We start from the raw sequence: 27,397 nt of genomic DNA, 5'->3' as shown, positions 1-27,397 counted from the left end.
TGTGCAGTCACTTTTTTAATGATATTCCAATTCCGGAGCAGTATCATCCATTATTAACCGCTTTTTACAATAAAACTGATTTCGTCTTGATAATTTCCTGAACGGGTTAGTATTGATAATATGACCATAGTGTGTCCCTGTGGCTCTAAATAGCTCCTAAGAACATGATGCATTTATTATTTATAATTACTAACAATTATAAGCTTACTGAAAGCTTGACAGTCTGTGTAAAATGGCTCTAGAATGAGTACATTGGTATGTAATATATTGAGCCGTTGTTCCATGGTTGGTGATTTCGAAATATATTTGGGCCCATGTTTGAGCATCTGTCGCAGTAAATAGTTTAGATCCCAGCCCAACTTCAATTGAAATTAACTGGAGAGGGTAAATGTCGCTTTTTCTAGAAAAGTAACTCAAACGTTGAAAGTAGTGACCTGTAAATGTATTTATAGTTTCGACACTAATTTCGCTTTTAAAATACAGACCTTTAACATCCTTTCCTTTAATTAAAGTATACAAAGGCTCTGCGAGTCGCGATTTACTTAATATATCAATGGCATTTTTATTTCCAATATCCGTTGTGTTATCTCTATTTTCAGTGACATAGTTTAGATGGCCGTTGTTGAATTTATAACTTATATTTTTCAACAATGTCTCGCCATTACTATCTAACAAGCTGACGTCGGTTATATGACTTATATCGCCGGTAACGCCTAATTTCAACATATTGTTACGATTTTCCCCGTGGGTTTACACAAAGTCAGTTTAACTCAACAATTAATAAATTTATTTACACTTTAAAACACTCCGTATAATAATTAACTCAGCTACTAAAAAAACACTACTACAATTCCACAATTATTTCACTATTTAAACTTTACCGCGTTCCCAAATTCACTACTCCTCCCGCGGTCGACACCGCGTCTTTTATATACGCAAACCACGTTCTAGAATGACCGCGAAACGCTTCGCGATTTGCCTCGAATATTAACGATTCTTCCAGGTGTGGCGCTTCCTAACTGTGGCCTACTTTAAAACGCGCCCGGCCAGACCCGGCGCTTCGATTCCATCCCGAATCGAGTATAGTAGGCCCAAACCGTAACACTGCCCCCCTCTTAAAGCTGATCGTCCCGATCCGCTTCATCTAATCCCTGGTATTTCTTGAGTCTGTCCAGATGGACAATTTTCATCTTGCTTTTGGGGCTGCGTTGGACTCTGTACACGACGTCGTTTAACCTTTTTACCACATTGTAAGGTCCCTCCCAAACAGGTGTTAATTTCGGTGATTTGCCTTTCTTCCTCTGAGGGTTAAACAACCAAACTTTATCATCCTTCTGGAACCCTCCCGAATTGGCCCTCAGATCATAACGAGCTTTCATCTTATCGCTAGCTAGATTCAAACTTTCCCTGATCAGATCATGGATGTTCAGTAATCTGTCTTGCAACTCGTCAACGTAGTTCTCAATGTTCGTGCTTTGGCCTGTTGGAGATCCGAACACCACATCACATGGAAGTCGAAGTTCTCGACCAAACAGAACTTTAGATGGTGACTGTCCCGTTGAGTTGTGGACTGCTGCTCTATAAGCCTTCTGATGCTGATCAACAACCTTCGAGAGATGTTGCTCTATGGTCTTATTAAATCTCTCGACCATTCCATCCGACTGAGAATGAAGCGGCGTTGTTCGGGTCTTCCTAATGCCTAGCAGATCACAGAGCCTCTGAAAGAGCTTGGACTCAAAGTTTCGTCCCTGATCAGAATGTAACTCCAACGGCACACCAAATCTACTGAAGGCATTTTCGACGAGAATATCAGCGACTGTGCTGGCTTCTTGATTTGGAATCGCAAACACCTCAGGCCATTTGCTAAAGTAATCCATGGCAACAAGAATGTACTTGTTGCCTCTGTTGGTCTCAGGAAAAGGCCCAGCGACATCTATGGCTAAACGTTCGAACGGCAATCCTACGTTGTACTGCTTCATAGGTCCCCGGGATCTCGTCTGTGGTCCGTGGCTGTAAAAGGTATTGTTTAAAGTGTTACTTTGGGAATTATGTTGAAGGTTTTATTCCGATTCACCAAGTTGATAAACCAACCATTTTGTCAATTAGTTTTAACTATTATTTAGTTATTAAATTATATTTTTCTACCAAGTGGTTTGATTCTACCTCTGAAACAAGATCTCGGTAAAGGCGTTTATTAAAGTAATAAACGCACGTCTCGTTTAACTTGTTGGGCCAAAAGGGCTTTTCAATTTAAACGTGACATTTGGTGGAGGTGCCGGCCTTGTGTCAGAATGACATTTGGTGGAGGCGCCGATTTTGTGTCAGAATGACATTTGGTAGAATTGTTTCAAGTAGATGAAAAACACTGCTAAAAAAAAAAAGTGAATTTTTAAACCAGAAAAAATATTTTTGATTTTTCTTATCGTGAATGAAAATTACCTCTTTAAAACAAAAATATATTTTTCTTTTTGCATAATTAATTTTGTCCTACATTGTCATTTTGAATATTTGTTTGCTAAATTGTTAAAAGCAAGTCAGTATTACTGAAACGATCGTGTCTTATGTTAAAAAGTCAAGAAATTAATGGCTAATATAACTTTACGTACAGCACTGGCCGAACAAAAAGCCCCGGCCATCCCTAAATTTACGTGTCCACCTACGTTTAATCCATCAAGTGATTGCCCCATTACATTTTTAAATAAATATGAAAAGTCCGCAAGATTAAACAACTGGACTTATTCTTTAAAGATTTCATATTTTAATAATTATTTGGACGGACCAGCACAAGTTTGGTATCAAAAATATGTAAATGATCCAAAAAATGTTTTGAATACTTGGGCAATATTTCGAACAGATTTTCTAAAAGAATTCGCAGGTGACCAACCATTTCGTAAACTGAAATTTAGATTAAACACGCGTAAACATCGGGACAATGAAGACATTAAAACTTATTATTATGACTTACTTACCTTGGCAAATGAAATTAACCCAGACATGTCTTTTGAAACTTTTAGAGATTATTTTGAAAACGGTTTAAATCCGTCGTGTTTTGAAATGTATTATTTGCTAAGCTCTAATAATAAAAATTTGAGTGATTTAAACCAACTAGTCTTGAAAATAAGTGATATTAAAGAGCGTGTATTATTTAGTCAAATGAATCGGCAAAGTAAATTTTACATTTCGGACGGAATGAATTTTCGGTCTCGTAATGATCGGTTGAAAAACAAATTTGACAAATACAGTACTAATCGTACTTGGCCAAATAAGTATTGTAAAAATTGTGAATTTCAGTCCAACAATTATTGTGGAAATAATAATTACAAAGGGACCAAGTTAAAGAAAAATGATTTCTACTATCAAAATGTGTCACGAGAAAAGCAAAATTATTCTAGGCTTGATCAAAATCAAGGTATAAGAAATAGTAATACCAGAAATAATTATTCATCAAAATGTAAAAATTTTAATAGAGGTAGCAACAAGTTTTACAATTTTGGACAAAATAAGAATGTTTCTACACATCAGAATCCTAGTAAATGTGAAAACTCAATGTTAAGTGTCGATGAAGTTGCTCTAAACTCGACAAACAGTAAAGATAGCAATTTATTGTCAATCAAAGCTTCAATAAATAACGAAGACAATTTGTTTGATGTAATTTTAGACACAGGATGTGAACCAAACTTAATTGATTTAAATCTTATAACTAACATGTCTTTATCATCAGAGAAAATCCAATTAACTTCGGTAGGAGGTTATACTTTTAACCCAGTTGGTACTTCGAAAGTAACTCTAAAAATTAACAACATAAAGTTGGATATTGAAGCATTAGTAGTGAAAAATCTTTCTAAACCTCTAATTTTGGGACATAATTTTTTATCAAATTTTAACGCAATGATTGATTACAATAAAAATATTTTGAGTTTTTCAACAAACAACAACGATAAAGTAAGAGTTAATCTCAATCGACCTGATTTAGATGTTACATCTAAAAACCAAGTTCAGAAAGAGTATCTAATGGGTGTAGAAATTTCTGACGTCGAAAAAACAGTAAAACCTGTAATAAAATTAAAAGTTGCTCAAAAGTATATTGTAAAACCAAATACGCAAATAACGTTAAGATTGAAAACCTCGAATAATGTACCTGATTTAACAAAATGCATTTTTATTAAAAGAGACAGTTATTTATGTCCAAGAAATCTGTGTGTAGACACACCATTTTTGCAAAATGGGCACAATTTATACATTAAAATTGTCAATAAGGGATTTAGAACAGTTCCTATTTTAAAGCATTCTGTTATAGGTAAATTCGACGTTAATGAATCAATCAATACAAATACGACAAAGGATTCAATGTTATGCATTTCAGAAAAACGCAAATCAAAAACTGCTAATAAGTTTCAGTCCGATTTTCCTGTTCAATCGAAAATGTTACATCCTAATTTACAGACAAGTAACATAAATGAAATCGATAATATAGATTATCGAAGAAAAGTTGCGATGTTTAAATCAACTCGTAAAACTTCACACCAAAATAGAGACACAGCCGACCAAGTCGAATTAAAAAATGTAATATTCCCTGTATCCCAATTTTGTGGATTACAATATTCAAAGCAAAATGTATGCTTTTAGCATTTCTATTTAGTAGAAGTTTGTATAAAAGTTAAGCTGAAAAATCAAATATTTTGAGAAAAAAAAAATGAATTTTACATACTGCAGCATGCTATTAAATTAATTTTTACATGACTTCTAAATCTAAAGTTAAAAAATAAAATCCACACTGTAAAACAGCGGATTGTGTTATTTCGATGTCGAGGCAGCAAGCATTCCCGATAACGACAAAAAGTGTGCCGGAATGAAACTTCTAATTGTCGACAAATAATTTTTTACTTATTATGTGTAGGTACCAGCTTTAAATAAAAGCATAGTGCAGAGTTAAAGAGGATTTCCATATGTTTCCACCGTTCAAAACTAAGAGTACATAAAAAATCGAAGGTTATTATTTGGTTGCTTACAAAAATCGCGACATTAGTGGAAAATAAAGTAAAGCAGACTAATTAGTTGTATTTGACGCCGCGTGCCGGTGTGACCGACTTGCTTTATTGCACTCGTCTCGTCGCATCGCCGCGAAGGTGTCGATAAGAAAACTGCTGATTGATGAATTTTAATGTTTTTTTTTCTAAATGCACATGATAATTTACCTACATGGAATAACAAGTCGAAATGTTGCATTGGCTAATAATAATTAAACTTGATTTTACTATGGAAAAAAATGACAACTGATTTAAAAAGTGACCCAAGTTATTTTTTTGAATACGAATGGTAAATGATACATTTGTAATAAAGTATTTCTGAGGTGATATTTAAAACATTCAACACACATACTACTCGAATGAGACGATAGGACCCACACATCATAATAATGTGATTTTATTTTTACTTTATTTCTGCTGAATTTCAACCTGTTAAATAATTTTAACCTGCTATTTAATTGAGGTGAAAAACGCTAGCTGAGCGTAATACCCTATTATGTAAGTGGCACATAGAGTTTGTTTCTTTAACCGACCCGTTGTAATGAGTTTTATGAGTACTAAAGTTTCAACTTACATGCAGTTGAACTATTTTTGGTGCATCTGTACGAAGATGTCCAGCTCAAGATTCATGATTAAATAAAATAATTACTGGATTGCCAATGAAAAAATATTGGTATCTTTTATAAAGGAGTAATTTAAATACTCAAGAATTCAACAGGAAAAACAGTATAATTCAATGTTGGTAGGAGTATTAGCTCTCAAAGTAGTTGTTTCTGATTTTTCCCTTCTCAGTTGAGAAGTTTCTGATACAGAAAGGTCTGTACATGTTGAGAAATATTTGTTTTAGTGCCACACAGCAATACTATTTGCTGTTATCGATGTTAGGGCGGTGCATGATTTTTTCTCAAAGAACAAACCAAAAGCATTTTTGAATGCGAAACTAATAGCAGGCTGAAATAATTGAATGATGAAACCTTATACATACGTTTATTAGGTTTTGAAAATTGGGTCTTTGAAGCAAATCGATACTAGACTTCTTTAAACTCGGATATAAAAAGGTCCATATAAAGTAGCAAATTTGTCAATATTTTCAGGCAACGGGGATTCCTATTCCTGACAGCAACCGGTTATACGTTATCCTGGAAGTTTGCGTATTAGTTGCTTTAATCGTTTACCTTAATTCCGTTTATAGGATCGTCTCATTACGATGTACAATAAGTTGTACAAATTTCTAGCAGACTGACTACGACTACTTTTTGAAACAAATATTGAACTGCAGAGCAATTCAAAGTTACAAGTTACAAGCCCGATAAAGTCAAAATGCTCATAATTAAGTTATAAAAATGTTTACTTTTATTTGCTTAAATGAATTATCCTACAGTAGGATATATTTTGTTTTTTTTTGATTAGATAATTCTTTACTTATGCCGCAGGCAGATGGTGATCACTTTGTTATTTAAGTCATCGCGGTACGAACGTTCACAAAAACTGCGTATGGATAAATATCATTGTAATTTCATTTTGACATGCAAATTTTTAGCATATGAGAATAATTATTAAGAAAAATTGCCATTGTTATTATAAAAGTGAAGAAGTGTACACTTGAGTTTTATATCGTGATTTTTTCATTGTATGAGTAAATCGATTGATTGAAGACTTTATGAAACAAAGCTGGGCTAAATACTTATTGAACATTGACAAATAAAGACTGGATTGCACGGTCAAAATGTCAACAGACTACTTATTACCTATGCTGGTTTTTATACTATTTGGAAAATAGTAAGACAGATACATGGTATATTTTGAATTATACCACACGAAATAAAAAGTTACACACAAAAATACATCAGCTCTTGGACTAAAGCAAAAGCGAACATCGCTGCTTATCGTCCGGCTGATAATCCGAATGATGACAAACTTTAGCCTTGATTCCGCTTAGTAAGGCAAAGTGAAACTAAGACGGACAATGCAAATTTGTGGTAATGCAATAATCAGAGTTTATTTTTTATTAAAAATAAACCAAGCCAGAAATGATTTAAGTTAATCATTTAATACTTGCGTTTGCATACTAATAACATATTTTTATTTTTACAGAAACAATGAGGGAAAAGCATTTGATTGAGGACATTACATCCAATTTTTGATAAAAAAATCTTCTCCAAAAGGATTTGAAGTTAATTAGAAACGGTTAAGGTTTCTGTATTTTTTGAAACAGGCAAATACGTTCTACTTTCCATAACATGAAAACTAGAGCGTCTAGAGCGAGTCGTTTATATTTACGGAGTTCAAACTTTTTAGTTTCAGGACCGGATTCCCGATTATTTTTACATGTCAATTAACTTTATAAAGTAATACGCAAGATTGCATGCAAATTAGAATTTTAATATAAGTATATTAGGCCTTAATGAACACATATTAACCTTTGTTCTTGTTTTCATTATATGTAAAAAAACCATGCACTTGAGGGAGCCATAAGGAGCCAATGTACTAAGTGACGCTGTGCAAAGCCAGTATTGGAAGACCAATAAAGATGACACTTAACCTTATCACCAACGTCAACCACGTGATGTTAATGAAACTTAAGCAGGAAGGACTATGAAATTGACATTGCTAGACTTCAACTACTGTACTATTTGGTGACCAATGAGGGACAAAGTCATGGACAGGGCAATTTATGATTGTGACAAAAATTTTTGTGCGAACAATGGCGCAATACAAATCGCAAAATCAAAACTGCGTATATTGAAGTATATGGTGCGTAGTTAAGCGCTCCCCAAGATTTCAAATGTGTTATGTTAATTTAAGGGTTAGTTTAATGATTAGGATTACTATAATTTTTAGGTACGACGAAGCGATGACGAAAAATGGAGAAAGTAAGCTTTTTAGAAAATATATGAAAAAGAAAATTAAAATTAAAATCAAAATTTTCTCTTACTCCATTTTTCTAATAATATTATAATAAGATGAATTTTATATAAGGCTAGCGATAACTAGATTAATAATTAGCATTGTCAAATGTAGGAGTTACCTCTCTTAGTTTAAACTGGAGGGCCAGTTTCATGGAGGAGGGGCAAATGTCACGAAGGATAATAAATCAAATTTATTACTTGAACGGAAACATTAAAAAATGTTTATATTACTTGAGCGGAAACATTAAAACTGTGGAATGCGGTCGGAGTGCAACTGCAATTAAGATGCATTTGCTGAATTGCGAAATAATGTGGAATGTTTTCCAAGTACCGATGGTCGAAGGTCGTCACGAGTTGTCGGCTAGACGAGGCCAGGTCTGGGAGTTTTGATTGGTGGAATCAGTGTCTGGAATGCTATAAAAAAGAGGTTGCACCCTAGAGAGGGGTTCAGTTCAGTTCAATTCAATCAGTTCATTCCAATCAATCCAGTTTTTCTGTGCACCACGTCGGAGAAGGCAGTACCTAGCCAGAAGACTCCGCTCACGCCACAGAATGTAGTCGTCCTGAATTCTGCAACCCGCACCGGGTTTACAAATTAATTAAATAGTAAACCATCTCTTAAACTATAATAAATCGCAAGTGCCAAACCCTCCACGAAGCTGCCCTCATAATTGTTTTACAAATGTAAGTACAGATTTGTTATTGTAATATTTTGTGCATGTAAAAGGTATTGTTTAAAGTGTTACTTTGGGAATTATGTTGAAGGTTTTATTCCGATTCACCAAGTTGATAAACCAACCATTTTGTCAATTAGTTTTAACTATTATTTAGTTATTAAATTATATTTTTCTACCAAGTGGTTTGATTCTACCTCTGAAACAAGATCTCGGTAAAGGCGTTTATTAAAGTAATAAACGCACGTCTCGTTTAACTTGTTGGGCCAAAAGGGCTTTTCAATTTAAACGTGACAATATTTGCAAGCAAAACCAGTGTTTTCTTAAAGAGTTTTGCTACAAAGTAAATAAGTTGAGTAGAGACATTAAATGAGGTTATAAATGTAACTTACCAGATTTTTGGACTGTGGCTACTGATAAAGTATTGTTATCACGATTTATTTTATAAAAAAATAAACTTGTTTTGAAAGTTTGGTAGCACTGCCGGATATAACGACCGCTTGGCGCGAGTTTTAAAATTTCCGAATTTTAGATCCGTTTTGCGTCTTAATGGTCAAATCTACGGTATTGAAAAAATTACAAGTTGATAGCCGAAAATGTGCTCTACAACTTTTATCTAAAGCGTTTTTCCATTAAATGAACCGTACAGGCGCAAAAAAATCAAAACCGTTTTCCCATGTTGATCTCCTATGTCCAGGGTGCTCTTGGACACCTGGTATATGTTAAATGATACTTTGATAAGTTTTTATCTATTAAAAAAAGTTTCCATCACGCTGTATTTCAATACATTCTTGTATTTTAATGGCACTAAATTAAAATGTAAATTACGGTTAGTCCTAACTTAAAATATTGTTTGTCAAGTTTTCTCTTCTGCCATTAATTAAAGCTACTGGAATCACAAGTAATATTCACTTACTAAATTTCAGGGTTGCTGTTCAGTCCAGACACAGGCAATATTATTTTTGGCAGTGCATGTGATGGATGGGGTTTTACAACCAAAGACATTTGCCGCATGATAATAGATAAAGTGAAAAATGAGACAGTAGAGACCCTTAAGTCAAGAAAATGTGGAATTTTGATTTTTGGGTGGACTCTCAAGGCAACGTCAAGTCTGGAGCCGTGACAAAACAAAAGACAAACATATTTTTACAGTTTTGTCTTCGCAGTATTCTACAAGTCTATCAGACGGTTCCTATCAAGATGAATAAAACCGATCTACCTAAAATCTTAAAGACACTAAAAATAACGAATCCAACGCGAGAAATGCTGTTTACGACCAATCGCAGGCAACAAATGAAATTACTTCTGTCTACTTGGAGTCCTCTTGCTAAAAAAGTATTTCTTCAAACATTAAATGTAATTCCCTCACCTAAAGAGATAAATTCACCTACTTGCATTCATGTGTAGAGAGACCTTTATGCCCTACCTGAAACGATTAGATATAGCCTGTCCAACCTATTGCTACGTTTCAAAGCTATTTTCGGTTGATAAGCTGTCTTTAGAAAAGGAGGCTTTTATTAACGTCGTATATTAATTATTATATATATTATAAACGTCAGTCATCAGATGCGTAGAACTAGACCGATAGTTTCATCGGCGCATCGCGCTAACCCGAGGGAACAATCAACAACTGACCAAGAATGTTCCTCGTCATCTACGACCGATGAAGATAAGATTAAATTAATTGAAGATGAACTAGTGATTATCGGTATGACAAGGGTGCTTGTCGGATCGTTACGAATAGGACAAGTATATGCTTTGACGAAGGACTATTTGCCAGAAGAATCAAAACTAGCAGAAAATCCTGATGCTTTTGTTGCAACTAATAGAAGTGTCAGCACATTTACAATAAAAAAAACTATATATTTTGGTTGGAAAGGACATGGTTGAGACGGATTGGGTACCTGCTGGAAAAAATTGTGGTATTGACGGCGTCCTCACTGGCGTAAATCGAACCGCGACATTATCTACTCAATTAAATGTAGTGCCGTTGTTTGAGCATCAGGTTCTGCTCCCCGTTGTGCGCTATGCAATTGAACCAGTTGATCCAAAACATCTACCAGTTTTACGCCATGGCTTAAAACTGTTAAGCCAGACGGACTCCGGCATACAAGTAATGATTCAGGAAACGGGTGAATTAATTCTTCTTACAGCTGGAGATGTTCACTTAGAAAAGTGTATCAAAGATCTAAAAATGAAATTTGCCAAAGTTAAATTCAATGTGTCACCACCTATGATCGCATTAAGAGAAACAGTTCTTAATAAATGTTTTGAGTATATGAAAGATAAACGCCTCCAAACCGAACAAATCGTCATGTCTGTAAAAGTGGTTTCATTACCTTCACCACTGGCAGAAATAATCAGTAAGAACCACGAATTGCTTACTACCATTGAAGAATATGAACAATATGGTTTTATGGTAACTAAAGCACCACCCCCGAAACCAAAAGTGTTTAAAAGCCAACGGACAAATAAAGCTATAGAACAGCTAAAATCTCAACTTAAGACGGCTTGTGAGGACGTAGGAACCGGATGGGCAACCCTTTACGATAAAATCTGGATAACGATGCTTTCCTGGCTACAGAAGTGCGACTAATGGAACCCAGTTTCACCACTAGTATCCGAGTAGTTCCAGCTATTTTGGGTAACTTTTTGCGTTTCCGTTTTTGGGTGGTACAGAAATACTTTAATATTCATAATGTATACAAGTACTTCCTGGTATCCAAGTAAATTTTCTAGGCATTATTAGGTATTCTTTTAGCCTTTGTATTTTGTTTATATAAATGAAAAAAAATCCATACATTTTAGCCATATTTAAAACTGTCGTGGGTGAACATTAGATTGGACTTATTTTACCTGTTGTGTATATTTGCCAAAAACGAATTTTAAATATGGCCAAGAACAGTTTAACTTTTATCTTACAACTTTTATTTATCTTACTACTCAACTTTAACTATTTACTTGACTGCATTTTAGGCTAAAGTATTTATCTACCGATCTAGGTACAGCACAGTGAATTTTCCGGCACCGTTTGCTAGGTCAGCAAGTTGAAAGTGATCCACAAGCAGAGGTATCAATTTAACAGATCATAAGATCGCTTTAACATTGCTGAAGTTGAATACAGCGTAATGTTTTTAAAGTGTTTTTTTAATAATGAAGTCCTAGAAGCTGTGGTTAGATTTTAAACCATTTAAATGACCTACGGTGTATTCGTACCAAAGTATGCTACAATTGAGATTTACTTTGATTGAGGAAAATACATAAACGACGTTAAGCCTAAAAAAGATTTTGGCATACCTGCTAGATTTTTTGTGTTTAATTAACTCATCTAAAATGCATCTCTTTGTAGCATATTAGGAGTTTTAAACTTCATTCTAATTAAAACAATATCGTGGCACTTTGTAACACATGCACCCTGCATGGTCGTACACTAACTACTACACTACTAATTGCGCTACGAAAACTGGACGAAAATTATCTATCTTATTTCGTGATTAAATAGATATAAATATTCAATCAGATTTAAATAGACTTCTGGTAATCACATATAAACGAATTGCTGGGGCGAATTGCTAAAGGTCTGCCTGTACGTTTAATGTCTACGCACATAATTCCGTATACGCGTATGCCAGGCACGCTAGCATAAGTTGGTTGGTCGTGGGACATTCGACTCTGCAAAAAATGTTTTTTGAACCATCTAGTATAGTAACATTTTTAAACTATGCAACTTGACCAACTTTTCTATTCAATCCTCCCATGAACTGATAGGAGACACCAAATTTTAAAATGTTTTTTGTTTTGCTCAAACAAGCTGAGACACCCAGTATAGTTTCTATACTAACCTAACGTACTGCTGTCTGGACATCTGCAGATAACATAAGTAATGCGATTTTCCAGTCCTAATGTTTTGAAGGGCCAGAAGGGATCAATCCCTTGGTGCTCTGCATATCCTCATTTCGCTGATTGGTTCACAAGTTTTTACCAGCGTTTTTACAAATTGATGATAAGGCTGAAGAAGAGTGCAAGAAGCTTAAGACAGAAGTGAAACCGGCTCTGATTACAATTAACATGGAAAATATTATCGTATATATCAGCGTTTGCTCTTTAGCTATTTTTTATGACAGTACTTTTATTCGACAGGCACCAGATAATTATTGCAAACTTTTACAACCTGCCAAGTAATGATGGATAGGATTCTTATCGGGAAATGCGTATGGGTTGTTTAGTGGAGTTGTAAAAGTACTTTACGGCCTGCTTACCCTCGATCTTTTATTAATGCTTAGCTCGGTGGTATGAAGGTCGTCTGAGTTCAAAGATGCTGACCATGGATTCCGGTATCTCGATGGACAAGCGCATAATGGTTGAGTCCAGTTCAGTCTCACGTACACTGCATTACACACCTAAAATATTGTGATTAACACATTAGAGGTTGTCCTGAAAGTGAAAAGTGGAGAATAGACAAGTTTGGTGTATAAGGATTGATATTTTTTAGTGGAAACTAGTTGTCGATAGGACATCTTGTATATTGTGCACCAAAATTTGATATATTTTTCAGTTTTTTTCCATGATGTGTAACACATATGCGTATCAAAAGATTACCAAGTTGATTACCATGTCAAATCGTTTGGCTTGTTAATCCAGCTTAAACACAAATTGGTGAATGTTATCAACATGTTACTTATCAGCATCATTTTGGTACATATGTTATCACAAACAACTTTTTTTTTTCTCATTAAGTTTACCTGTTAAATTGCGCACTCTGGCAACATCTGTGTCGGCAACTACTGAAACAAAAAAAAAACGTTATCACTTCTTGATATGACATTTTAAAAATATACCAAGTTAGCAGTATACTGCATTAAACGTATTTATTGCAAGTGTCGAGAGAAATACATTGCCATTATATGTATTCAAATTTATGGAACATTTTCTTCTATTGGCGGGTGTTATTTATTGGTTTAAGATAGCACAGTAAATGGAAACACAATTTAAAGCTTCCGCTAAAACCGTTTCGTGTCTGCACGTGTCAGTAAAAGGTTTATTTAAGTTCTTGACGGTCTGCAGGTTGCTAGAACATTGCTTATTACCAGTTAATCATATTGATAGTTGTTTAGCATAGTTCCTATTAGGAATTTAAATTTGAATTAAAGCTCAAAAGCTTATTATGAACGAGGGTTCCTTCCAATTTTATTTTGTGGGGTTCATTAGACCCTACCAGACCAAACTCGAAAAAAATGGCAACAGACTAACGGAGGGTTAATCTCGTATGTCCAGGGTGCTCTTGGACACCTGGTATGTCGTACAGAAACCAATAAAAATAATTAAGTAATTTGACAAAATGTAAGAACTTCATCGCTTCGTTTTTTCGTCGTCTTTTAAAATTACAGTTCATTTACGAAACACCAGAGCTAATTAAACTAGAAAAATAATTTATGGACCGTCAAATTAATAATATTGATCCTCTTACTTGTACCAATAATAACTGAATGTAACTATTAATTTGGAACTACATTTTACAATTATAACAACCAAACCTTCGTAAGGTATCCAAAAAAACTTACTGGAAAAAAATAATGTATTTGAGTTTGACGGATCACTGTCAAACAATAATAAAAGAATGTGACATTCTATCATACCCAACTTGTTCTTTGAAAGCATGGTTTGACATTTGAATGATATTTAGCCAAATATATAAAACTCCAAGTATTTCTTTTATGCCACTGATTTTAAAAAACCTACCAGTGTGCGACGTCCGGATTTTGATCATCTGTTTTCTCTTTGAACTTTTTATACGGGTTACAAAAACAGAAATAAAAAATATTTGGATTCGGAAGAGAACTATCGAGTGCGACTTTTTCGTAAGTTTTGGTTACTCGATATGCGGCGACGTCGCAATTTCGATCTTCTTCGTCGACGTACGATGGGCGCGACTCTTTGAGCCATGTGCCGATACGGTTACTTGTTTCTTTGACGAGAGCTGCTTACACGACCTACCTTAAACGTTTTTTCTCATGTCTCGCAGAAAAGAAAAGTTAAAAACGGATTTCTTGTCACCCCGTTTTGTGTTAGTGTCGTCTTCGTGTCCCAATTTGTTCGCATTGTCGGCCGAATTTGTTTGGTTGTTCTCCGACATTTAACGATAAAGCAAAAACCACGGTTTAACTTTGAAAAATTTGGAATCACAACAAAACATAACATGATGATGGTGATCTGGGTTTACTCTAACTTGCAAAAACATCTTTTTAATATCACAAGTCAAAACATATTAAAACAACGAAATCTACATGAAATATCCACTAATTTCGAATGCACTGTGTAGCCTTTTAAAACCACATCGTTAAGTAAAAAACACAAAGATGTTTTCATGCTAACATCAAGCACCACCCTTAACTTTGTAGAAACACTTGGATTATTAATTACGCAATAATGGGGAATAAAATACTTCTTCGGTAAATGTTAATTTTTAAAGGTCAGGGAGACTTCTTCCGCATACCGGTTTTGGATATACTTTAATGTAAAGGCTTTATAGTCCGCCAACAATACTTTGTTGGATGAAAAACTTCTCTGGAGATTTAGATGTCGTTTGTACGCTTTGTTAATAGGTTCTCCTAGCTGTAAGTAATCATTTGGATTACTGAAGGGTAAGCCGACCTGAAAATGACCCTCTGGTAACGTAATTGTTGTTCTTTTAAATATATTTTCCACAGTTTCCTCTTTAGGCGAGTTTTAAATTTCAAATTTTCACACTTTTTTGTTTCCCAAAACTTGACTAGAATATTTTCCAATTTTGGCTTTGGAACCACCTAGGCTGATAGGGAAACCTGAATTGTATATTTAGAGAATCAGACACCGCAAAATCAGACTCGGCCAATTTACCTCCTTAGCACTTACCCATGAGCTGTATTCACCATAGTAGGTAAACCGACTCCTAATTTAATTGAACCAGGTAAGCTAAACAGTAATCATAAAACCATTCGAAACGAGTTACATTTTTCTTAAGTAAACACGATAATGTATAGAATATGCTGCATCTGATGCGTATACGTATAGAAACTAATGTAGCATTGTATTGCTTTCAAGAATAAAGTACGATAGAATATTACACAGCCATACCAGATAAACTGGACACAAAGTTATATACGGTAAACAACTATTAAAATAAATAGATCGGGCAGCTTGATCGACCATATAAAACCAAACTGAATAATTTCGTTTAGATACATTTGGAAACGATAAACTATTACCTTATTAAACCGGACATTCTATCCGAAATTCGAGATTCAGAAAACTGATAAAATACGATAAATATTTTGGCACAAGAAGTGATTTCTAGATCACTTAACTTTATTGGAGTATTGCCTAACCTTCCAGACATGTGGTGGTTAGGAGACAGAATATTAACTTGAAACGAGATCTTGAATTCATTATGTTAATCGGGACTTTTACTGTTCATGAAAGTGATATAAGAATAGTATCCAGCTAAAGTCTAGACATAGGCAATTATTGGTCCGCATAAATAACAACTGCAAGATAGCCTCGGGTTTGAATTCTGAAATAATGTATTATGCATTCCAATTACTCATTTAAGAACGTACTTCATTTACCTTGAGGGTTTATGCAGAAACAAACATACATACAACCAACATACAAAAAGTGAAAAAAAGAAACCAATCACTAAATGTGATGAACTTGAAAAATCCATTTTTGTACAAGGTGCAACATAAGGCCAGAAACAACAAAACAAAAGAATGGTGAAGAGTGTGCAGAAAGCATTTCCTACATTTCTTAAATTATGGCAGAAATTGTTGAATACATTTCCCGACACCCCCACAAAGTTGATTCTTTAAATTTTTATAGATTTATTATGTGATAAATATTTACTTTTTAGAAGGCTATAACGCTGGTAAAAACTTGTGAACCAACCAGCGACATGAGGATATGCAGAGCACCAAGGGATTGTTCCCTTCTGGCCCTTTAAAATATTAGGACTGGAAAATCGCATTACTTGGTTATCTGCAGATGTCCAGACAGCAGTACGTTAGGTTAGGTTAGGTTAGGTTAGGTTAGATTTGGTGTCTCATATCAGTTCATGGGAGGCTTGAATAGAAAAGTTAGTCAAGTTGCATAGTTTAAAAATTATAGTATACTAGATGGTACAAAAAACATTTTTTGTAGAGGGTCCAAAGTTCCACGACTAACCAACTTATGCTAGCGTACCTGGCATACGCGTATACGGAATGATGTGCGTAGACATTAAACGTAGAGGCAGACCTTTGAGAACTACACGGAGTTTGGACCTTCCCCCATTCCCCTGGCAAAAAGCCCGAGAACTTGCAGAATCAGCATTATGGGATTAATCGAATTCAGTATATGCAAAAGCAATTAGTTTATATGTGATTACAAGAAGTCTATCTAAATCTGATTGAATATTTATATCTAATCACGAAAGCTATTTATTAAGTTCGTTTAAGATAATTTTCGTCCAGTTTTCACAGCGCTATTAGTAGAATAGTAGTTAGTATACGAGCATGCAGGGTGCATGTGTTATAAAGTGCCACGATATTGTTTTAATTAGAATGAAATTTAAAACTCCTAATATGCTACAAAAAGATGCATTTTAGAAGAGTTAACTGAAAACAAAAAATCTAGCAGGTATGCTAAAATCTTTCTTAGGCTTAACGTCGTTTATGTATTCTCCTCAATCAAAATAAATCTCAATTGTAGCATACTTTGGTACGAATACACCGTAAGTCATTTAGATGGTTTAAAATCTAACCACAGCTTCTAAGACTTCATTATTAAAAAAAACTTTAAAAACCCTACCCTGTATTCAACTTTAGTAATGTTAAAGCGATCTTATGATCTGTTAAGTTGATACCTCTGCTTGTTGATAATTCAACTTGCTGACCTAGCAAATAGTGCTGGAAAATTCACTGTGCTGTACCTAGATCGGTAGATAAATACTTTAGCCTAAAATGCAGTCAAGTAAGTAGTTAAACGTTGTAATATAAAAGTTGTAAGATAAAAGTTAAACTGTTCTTGGCCATATTTAAAATTCGTTTTTGGCAAATATACACAACAGGTAAAATAAGTCCAATCTAATGTTCACCCGCGACAGTTTTAAATATGGCTAAAATGTATGGATTTTTTTTCATTTATATAAACAAAATACAAAGGCTAAAGGAATACCTAATAATGCCTAATATATACAAGTACTTCCTGGTATCCAATTAAGTTCTCTATGCATTATTAGGTATTCCTTTAGCCTTTGTATTTTGTTTATATGGATGAAAAAAAAATCCCTAAATTTTAGCCATATTTAAAACTGTCGTGGGTGAACATAAATTTAGATGAACTTATTTTACCTGTTGTGTATATTTGCCAAAAACGAATTTTAAATATGGCCAAGAACAGTTTAACTTTTATCTTAAAACTTGAAAAAAAAACACAATAAAGGAAACACAACAATTTTCTTACACTTGCAATAAATACGTTTAATGCAGTATACTGCTAACTTGGTATATTTTTAAAATGTCATATCAAGAAGTGATAACGTTTTTTTTTTGTTTCAGTAGTTGCTGCCCCTGCCTGTTGAAACTGGTGCTGCTTTAGTAAAACCCACCAAGTACCACTATAATACACACAACCAACACATTTACCTGTTGCCAGAGTGCGCAATTTAACAGGTAAACTTAATGAGAAAAAAAAAAGTTGTTTGTGATAACATATGTACCAAAATGATGCTGATAAGTAACATGTTGATAACATTCACCAATTTGTGTTTAAGCTGGATTAACAAGCCAAACGATTTGACATGGTAATCAACTTGGTAATCTTTTGATACGCATATGTGTTACACATCATGGAAAAAAACTGAAAAATATATCAAATTTTGGTGCACAATATACAAGATGTCCTATCGACAACTAGTTTCCACTAAAAAATATCAATCCTTATACACCAAACTTGTCTATTCTCCACTTTTCACTTTCAGGACAACCTCTAATGTGTTAATCACAATATTTTAGGTGTGTAATGCAGTGTACGTGAGACTGAACTGGACTCAACCATTATGCGCTTGTCCATCGAGATACCGGAATCCATGGTCAGCATCTTTGAACTCAGACGACCTTCATACCACCGAGCTAAGCATTAATAAAAGATCGAGGGTAAGCAGGCCGTAAAGTACTTTTACAACTCCACTAAACAACCCATACGCATTTCCCGATAAGAATCCTATCCATCATTACTTGGCAGGTTGTAAAAGTTTGCAATAATTATCTGGTGCCTGTCGAATAAAAGTACTGTCATAAAAAATAGCTAAAGAGCAAACGCTGATATATACGATAATATTTTCCATGTTAATTGTAATCAGAGCCGGTTTCACTTCTGTCTTAAGCTTCTTGCACTCTTCTTCAGCCTTATCATCAATTTGTAAAAACGCTGGTAAAAACTTGTGAACCAATCAGCGAAATGAGGATATGCAGAGCACCAAGGGATTGATCCCTTCTGGCCCTTCAAAACATTAGGACTGGAAAATCGCATTACTTATGTTATCTGCAGATGTCCAGACAGCAGTACGTTAGGTTAGTATAGAAACTATACTGGGTGTCTCAGCTTGTTTGAGCAAAACAAAAAACATTTTAAAATTTGGTGTCTCCTATCAGTTCATGGGAGGATTGAATAGAAAAGTTGGTCAAGTTGCATAGTTTAAAAATGTTACTATACTAGATGGTTCAAAAAACATTTTTTGCAGAGTCGAATGTCCCACGACCAACCAACTTATGCTAGCGTGCCTGGCATACGCGTATACGGAATTATGTGCGTAGACATTAAACGTACAGGCAGACCTTTAGCAATTCGCCCCAGCAATTCGTTTATATGTGATTACCAGAAGTCTATTTAAATCTGATTGAATATTTATATCTATTTAATCACGAAATAAGATAGATAATTTTCGTCCAGTTTTCGTAGCGCAATTAGTAGTGTAGTAGTTAGTGTACGACCATGCAGGGTGCATGTGTTACAAAGTGCCACGATATTGTTTTAATTAGAATGAAGTTTAAAACTCCTAATATGCTACAAAGAGATGCATTTTAGATGAGTTAATTAAACACAAAAAATCTAGCAGGTATGCCAAAATCTTTTTTAGGCTTAACGTCGTTTATGTATTTTCCTCAATCAAAGTAAATCTCAATTGTAGCATACTTTGGTACGAATACACCGTAGGTCATTTAAATGGTTTAAAATCTAACCACAGCTTCTAGGACTTCATTATTAAAAAAACACTTTAAAAACATTACGCTGTATTCAACTTCAGCAATGTTAAAGCGATCTTATGATCTGTTAAATTGATACCTCTGCTTGTGGATCACTTTCAACTTGCTGACCTAGCAAACGGTGCCGGAAAATTCACTGTGCTGTACCTAGATCGGTAGATAAATACTTTAGCCTAAAATGCAGTCAAGTAAATAGTTAAAGTTGAGTAGTAAGATAAATAAAAGTTGTAAGATAAAAGTTAAACTGTTCTTGGCCATATTTAAAATTCGTTTTTGGCAAATATACACAACAGGTAAAATAAGTCCAATCTAATGTTCACCCACGACAGTTTTAAATATGGCTAAAATGTATGGATTTTTTTTCATTTATATAAACAAAATACAAAGGCTAAAAGAATACCTAATAATGCCTAGAAAATTTACTTGGATACCAGGAAGTACTTGTATACATTATGAATATTAAAGTATTTCTGTACCACCCAAAAACGGAAACGCAAAAAGTTACCCAAAATAGCTGGAACTACTCGGATACTAGTGGTGAAACTGGGTTCCATTAGTCGCACTTCTGTAGCCAGGAAAGCATCGTTATCCAGATTTTATCGTAAAGGGTTGCCCATCCGGTTCCTACGTCCTCACAAGCCGTCTTAAGTTGAGATTTTAGCTGTTCTATAGCTTTATTTGTCCGTTGGCTTTTAAACACTTTTGGTTTCGGGGGTGGTGCTTTAGTTACCATAAAACCATATTGTTCATATTCTTCAATGGTAGTAAGCAATTCGTGGTTCTTACTGATTATTTCTGCCAGTGGTGAAGGTAATGAAACCACTTTTACAGACATGACGATTTGTTCGGTTTGGAGGCGTTTATCTTTCATATACTCAAAACATTTATTAAGAACTGTTTCTCTTAATGCGATCATAGGTGGTGACACATTGAATTTAACTTTGGCAAATTTCATTTTTAGATCTTTGATACACTTTTCTAAGTGAACATCTCCAGCTGTAAGAAGAATTAATTCACCCGTTTCCTGAATCATTACTTGTATGCCGGAGTCCGTCTGGCTTAACAGTTTTAAGCCATGGCGTAAAACTGGTAGATGTTTTGGATCAACTGGTTCAATTGCATAGCGCACAACGGGGAGCAGAACCTGATGCTCAAACAACGGCACTACATTTAATTGAGTAGATAATGTCGCGGTTCGATTTACGCCAGTGAGGACGCCGTCAATACCACAATTTTTTCCAGCAGGTACCCAATCCGTCTCAACCATGTCCTTTCCAACCAAAATATATAGTTTTTTTTATTGTAAATGTGCTGACACTTCTATTAGTTGCAACAAAAGCATCAGGATTTTCTGCTAGTTTTGATTCTTCTGGCAAATAGTCCTTCGTCAAAGCATATACTTGTCATACCGATAATCACTAGTTCATCTTCAATTAATTTAATCTTATCTTCATCGGTCGTAGATGACGAGGAACATTCTTGGTCAGTTGTTGATTGTTCCCTCGGGTTAGCGCGATGCGCCGATGAAACTATCGGTCTAGTTCTACGCATCTGATGACTGACGTTTATAATATATATAATAATTAATATACGACGTTAATAAAAGCCTCCTTTTCTAAAGACAGCTTATCAACCGAAAATAGCTTTGAAACGTAGCAATAGGTTGGACAGGCTATATCTAATCGTTTCAGGTAGGGCATAAAGGTCTCTCTACACATGAATTCAAGTAGGTGAATTTATCTCTTTAGGTGAGGGAATTACATTTAATGTTTGAAGAAATACTTTTTTAGCAAGAGGACTCCAAGTAGACAGAAGTAATTTCATTTGTTGCCTGCGATTGGTCGTAAACAGCATTTCTCGCGTTGGATTCGTTATTTTTAGTGTCTTTAAGATTTTAGGTAGATCGGTTTTATTCATCTTGATAGGAACCGTCTGATAGACTTGTAGAATACTGCGAAGACAAAACTGTAAAAATATGTTTGTCTTTTGTTTTGTCACGGCTCCAGACTTGACGTTGCCTTGAGAGTCCACCCAAAAATCAAAATTCCACATTTTCTTGACTTAAGGGTCTCTACTGTCTCATTTTTCACTTTATCTATTATCATGCGGCAAATGTCTTTGGTTGTAAAACCCCATCCATCACATGCACTGCCAAAAATAATATTGCCTGTGTCTGGACTGAACAGCAACCCTGAAATTTAGTAAGTGAATATTACTTGTGATTCCAGTAGCTTTAATTAATGGCAGAAGAGAAAACTTGACAAACAATATTTTAAGTTAGGACTAACCGTAATTTACATTTTAATTTAGTGCCATTAAAATACAAGAATGTATTGAAATACAGCGTGATGTAAACTTTTTTTAATAGATAAAAACTTATCAAAGTATCATTTAACATATACCAGGTGTCCAAGAGCACCCTGGACATAGGAGATCAACATGGGAAAACGGTTTTGATTTTTTTGCGCCTCTACGGTTCATTTAATGGAAAAACGCTTTAGATAAAAGTTGTAGAGCACATTTTCGGCTATCAACTTGTAATTTTTTCAATACCGTAGATTTGACCATTAAGACGCAAAACGGATCTAAAATTCGGAAATTTTAAAACTCGCGCCAAGCGGTCGTTATATCCGGCAGTGCTACCAAACTTTCAAAACAAGTTTATTTTTTTATAAAATAAATCGTGATAACAATACTTTATCAGTAGCCACAGTCCAAAAATCTGGTAAGTTACATTTATAACCTCATTTAATGTCTCTACTCAACTTATTTACTTTGTAGCAAAACTCTTTAAGAAAACACTGGTTTTGCTTGCAAATATTGTCACGTTTAAATTGAAAAGCCCTTTTGGCCCAACAAGTTAAACGAGACGTGCGTTTATTACTTTAATAAACGCCTTTACCGAGATCTTGTTTCAGAGGTAGAATCAAACCACTTGGTAGAAAAATATAATTTAATAACTAAATAATAGTTAAAACTAATTGACAAAATGGTTGGTTTATCAACTTGGTGAATCGGAATAAAACCTTCAACATAATTCCCAAAGTAACACTTTAAACAATACCTTTTACATGCACAAAATATTACAATAACAAATCTGTACTTACATTTGTAAAACAATTATGAGGGCAGCTTCGTGGAGGGTTTGGCACTTGCGATTTATTATAGTTTAAGAGATGGTTTACTATTTAATTAATTTGTAAACCCGGTGCGGGTTGCAGAATTCAGGACGACTACATTCTGTGGCGTGAGCGGAGTCTTCTGGCTAGGTACTGCCTTCTCCGACGTGGTGCACAGAAAAACTGGATTGATTGGAATGAACTGATTGAATTGAACTGAACTGAACCCCTCTCTAGGGTGCAACCTCTTTTTTATAGCATTCCAGACACTGATTCCACCAATCAAAACTCCCAGACCTGGCCTCGTCTAGCCGACAACTCGTGACGACCTTCGACCATCGGTACTTGGAAAACATTCCACATTATTTCGCAATTCAGCAAATGCATCTTAATTGCAGTTGCACTCCGACCGCATTCCACAGTTTTAATGTTTCCGCTCAAGTAATATAAACATTTTTTAATGTTTCCGTTCAAGTAATAAATTTGATTTATTATCCTTCGTGACATTTGCCCCTCCTCCATGAAACTGGTCCTCCAGTTTAAACTAAGAGAGGTAACTCCTACATTTGACAATGCTAATTATTAATCTAGTTATCGCTAGCCTTATATAAAATTCATCTTATTATAATATTATTAGAAAAATGGAGTAAGAGAAAATTTTGATTTTAATTTTAATTTTCTTTTTCATATATTTTCTAAAAAGCTTACTTTCTCCATTTTCCGTCATCGCTTCGTCGTACCTAAAAATTATAGTAATCCTAATCATTAAACTAACCCTTAAATTAACATAACACATTTGAAATCTTGGGGAGCGCTTAACTACGCACCATATACTTCAATATACGCAGTTTTGATTTTGCGATTTGTATTGCGCCATTGTTCGCACAAAAATTTTTGTCACAATCATAAATTGCCCTGTCCATGACTTTGTCCCTCATTGGTCACCAAATAGTACAGTAGTTGAAGTCTAGCAATGTCAATTTCATAGTCCTTCCTGCTTAAGTTTCATTAACATCACGTGGTTGACGTTGGTGATAAGGTTAAGTGTCATCTTTATTGGTCTTCCAATACTGGCTTTGCACAGCGTCACTTAGTACATTGGCTCCTTATGGCTCCCTCAAGTGCATGGTTTTTTTACATATAATGAAAACAAGAACAAAGGTTAATATGTGTTCATTAAGGCCTAATATACTTATATTAAAATTCTAATTTGCATGCAATCTTGCGTATTACTTTATAAAGTTAATTGACATGTAAAAATAATCGGGAATCCGGTCCTGAAACTAAAAAGTTTGAACTCCGTAAATATAAACGACTCGCTCTAGACGCTCTAGTTTTCATGTTATGGAAAGTAGAACGTATTTGCCTGTTTCAAAAAATACAGAAACCTTAACCGTTTCTAATTAACTTCAAATCCTTTTGGAGAAGATTTTTTTATCAAAAATTGGATGTAATGTCCTCAATCAAATGCTTTTCCCTCATTGTTTCTGTAAAAATAAAAATATGTTATTAGTATGCAAACGCAAGTATTAAATGATTAACTTAAATCATTTCTGGCTTGGTTTATTTTTAATAAAAAATAAACTCTGATTATTGCATTACCACAAATTTGCATTGTCCGTCTTAGTTTCACTTTGCCTTACTAAGCGGAATCAAGGCTAAAGTTTGTCATCATTCGGATTATCAGCCGGACGATAAGCAGCGATGTTCGCTTTTGCTTTAGTCCAAGAGCTGATGTATTTTTGTGTGTAACTTTTTATTTCGTGTGGTATAATTCAAAATATACCATGTATCTGTCTTACTATTTTCCAAATAGTATAAAAACCAGCATAGGTAATAAGTAGTCTGTTGACATTTTGACCGTGCAATCCAGTCTTTATTTGTCAATGTTCAATAAGTATTTAGCCCAGCTTTGTTTCATAAAGTCTTCAATCAATCGATTTACTCATACAATGAAAAAATCACGATATAAAACTCAAGTGTACACTTCTTCACTTTTATAATAACAATGGCAATTTTTCTTAATAATTATTCTCATATGCTAAAAATTTGCATGTCAAAATGAAATTACAATGATATTTATCCATACGCAGTTTTTGTGAACGTTCGTACCGCGATGACTTAAATAACAAAGTGATCACCATCTGCCTGCGGCATAAGAAAAGAATTATCTAATCAAAAAAAAACAAAATATATCCTACTGTAGGATAATTCATTTAAGCAAATAAAAGTAAACATTTTTATAACTTAATTATGAGCATTTTGACTTTATCGGGCTTGTAACTTGTAACTTTGAATTGCTCTGCAGTTCAATATTTGTTTCAAAAAGTAGTCGTAGTCAGTCTGCTAGAAATTTGTACAACTTATTGTACATCGTAATGAGACGATCCTATAAACGGAATTAAGGTAAACGATTAAAGCAACTAATACGCAAACTTCCAGGATAACGTATAACCGGTTGCTGTCAGGAATAGGAATCCCCGTTGCCTGAAAATATTGACAAATTTGCTACTTTATATGGACCTTTTTATATCCGAGTTTAAAGAAGTCTAGTATCGATTTGCTTCAAAGACCCAATTTTCAAAACCTAATAAACGTATGTATAAGGTTTCATCATTCAATTATTTCAGCCTGCTATTAGTTTCGCATTCAAAAATGCTTTTGGTTTGTTCTTTGAGAAAAAATCATGCACCGCCCTAACATCGATAACAGCAAATAGTATTGCTGTGTGGCACTAAAACAAATATTTCTCAACATGTACAGACCTTTCTGTATCAGAAACTTCTCAACTGAGAAGGGAAAAATCAGAAACAACTACTTTGAGAGCTAATACTCCTACCAACATTGAATTATACTGTTTTTCCTGTTGAATTCTTGAGTATTTAAATTACTCCTTTATAAAAGATACCAATATTTTTTCATTGGCAATCCAGTAATTATTTTATTTAATCATGAATCTTGAGCTGGACATCTTCGTACAGATGCACCAAAAATAGTTCAACTGCATGTAAGTTGAAACTTTAGTACTCATAAAACTCATTACAACGGGTCGGTTAAAGAAACAAACTCTATGTGCCACTTACATAATAGGGTATTACGCTCAGCTAGCGTTTTTCACCTCAATTAAATAGCAGGTTAAAATTATTTAACAGGTTGAAATTCAGCAGAAATAAAGTAAAAATAAAATCACATTATTATGATGTGTGGGTCCTATCGTCTCATTCGAGTAGTATGTGTGTTGAATGTTTTAAATATCACCTCAGAAATACTTTATTACAAATGTATCATTTACCATTCGTATTCAAAAAAATAACTTGGGTCACTTTTTAAATCAGTTGTCATTTTTTTCCATAGTAAAATCAAGTTTAATTATTATTAGCCAATGCAACATTTCGACTTGTTATTCCATGTAGGTAAATTATCATGTGCATTTAGAAAAAAAAACATTAAAATTCATCAATCAGCAGTTTTCTTATCGACACCTTCGCGGCGATGCGACGAGACGAGTGCAATAAAGCAAGTCGGTCACACCGGCACGCGGCGTCAAATACAACTAATTAGTCTGCTTTACTTTATTTTCCACTAATGTCGCGATTTTTGTAAGCAACCAAATAATAACCTTCGATTTTTTATGTACTCTTAGTTTTGAACGGTGGAAACATATGGAAATCCTCTTTAACTCTGCACTATGCTTTTATTTAAAGCTGGTACCTACACATAATAAGTAAAAAATTATTTGTCGACAATTAGAAGTTTCATTCCGGCACACTTTTTGTCGTTATCGGGAATGCTTGCTGCCTCGACATCGAAATAACACAATCCGCTGTTTTACAGTGTGGATTTTATTTTTTAACTTTAGATTTAGAAGTCATGTAAAAATTAATTTAATAGCATGCTGCAGTATGTAAAATTCATTTTTTTTTTCTCAAAATATTTGATTTTTCAGCTTAACTTTTATACAAACTTCTACTAAATAGAAATGCTAAAAGCATACATTTTGCTTTGAATATTGTAATCCACAAAATTGGGATACAGGGAATATTACATTTTTTAATTCGACTTGGTCGGCTGTGTCTCTATTTTGGTGTGAAGTTTTACGAGTTGATTTAAACATCGCAACTTTTCTTCGATAATCTATATTATCGATTTCATTTATGTTACTTGTCTGTAAATTAGGATGTAACATTTTCGATTGAACAGGAAAATCGGACTGAAACTTATTAGCAGTTTTTGATTTGCGTTTTTCTGAAATGCATAACATTGAATCCTTTGTCGTATTTGTATTGATTGATTCATTAACGTCGAATTTACCTATAACAGAATGCTTTAAAATAGGAACTGTTCTAAATCCCTTATTGACAATTTTAATGTATAAATTGTGCCCATTTT

General features: G+C 34.3%; 1 long non-coding RNA gene and 1 pseudogene across 1 annotated transcript; one reads left to right on the top strand and one right to left on the bottom strand.

The window, feature by feature from the left end:
• Window positions 1–57: 57 nt before the first annotated feature.
• LOC145739395 (uncharacterized) lies at window positions 58–715 on the bottom strand. Its single transcript, XR_014181020.1, has 3 exons — window positions 486–715; window positions 209–434; window positions 58–156 (listed from the first exon to the last, which is right to left on the bottom strand). It is a non-coding gene; the product is annotated as an uncharacterized LOC145739395 (long non-coding RNA).
• A 9,461-nt stretch (window positions 716–10,176) lies between these two features.
• LOC145739389 (uncharacterized) overlaps window positions 10,177–27,397 on the top strand; it is a 38,347-nt pseudogene continuing 21,126 nt past the window's right edge.

Source organism: Ips typographus, unplaced genomic scaffold, assembly GCF_016097725.1.
Source record: "Ips typographus isolate SLU unplaced genomic scaffold, UJ_Ityp_2.0 IpsContig116, whole genome shotgun sequence".
NCBI lineage: Eukaryota > Metazoa > Arthropoda > Insecta > Coleoptera > Curculionidae > Ips > Ips typographus.
Note: the sequence above shows the minus strand (reverse complement) of the source record. Positions and strands in the feature narration are given on the sequence as shown.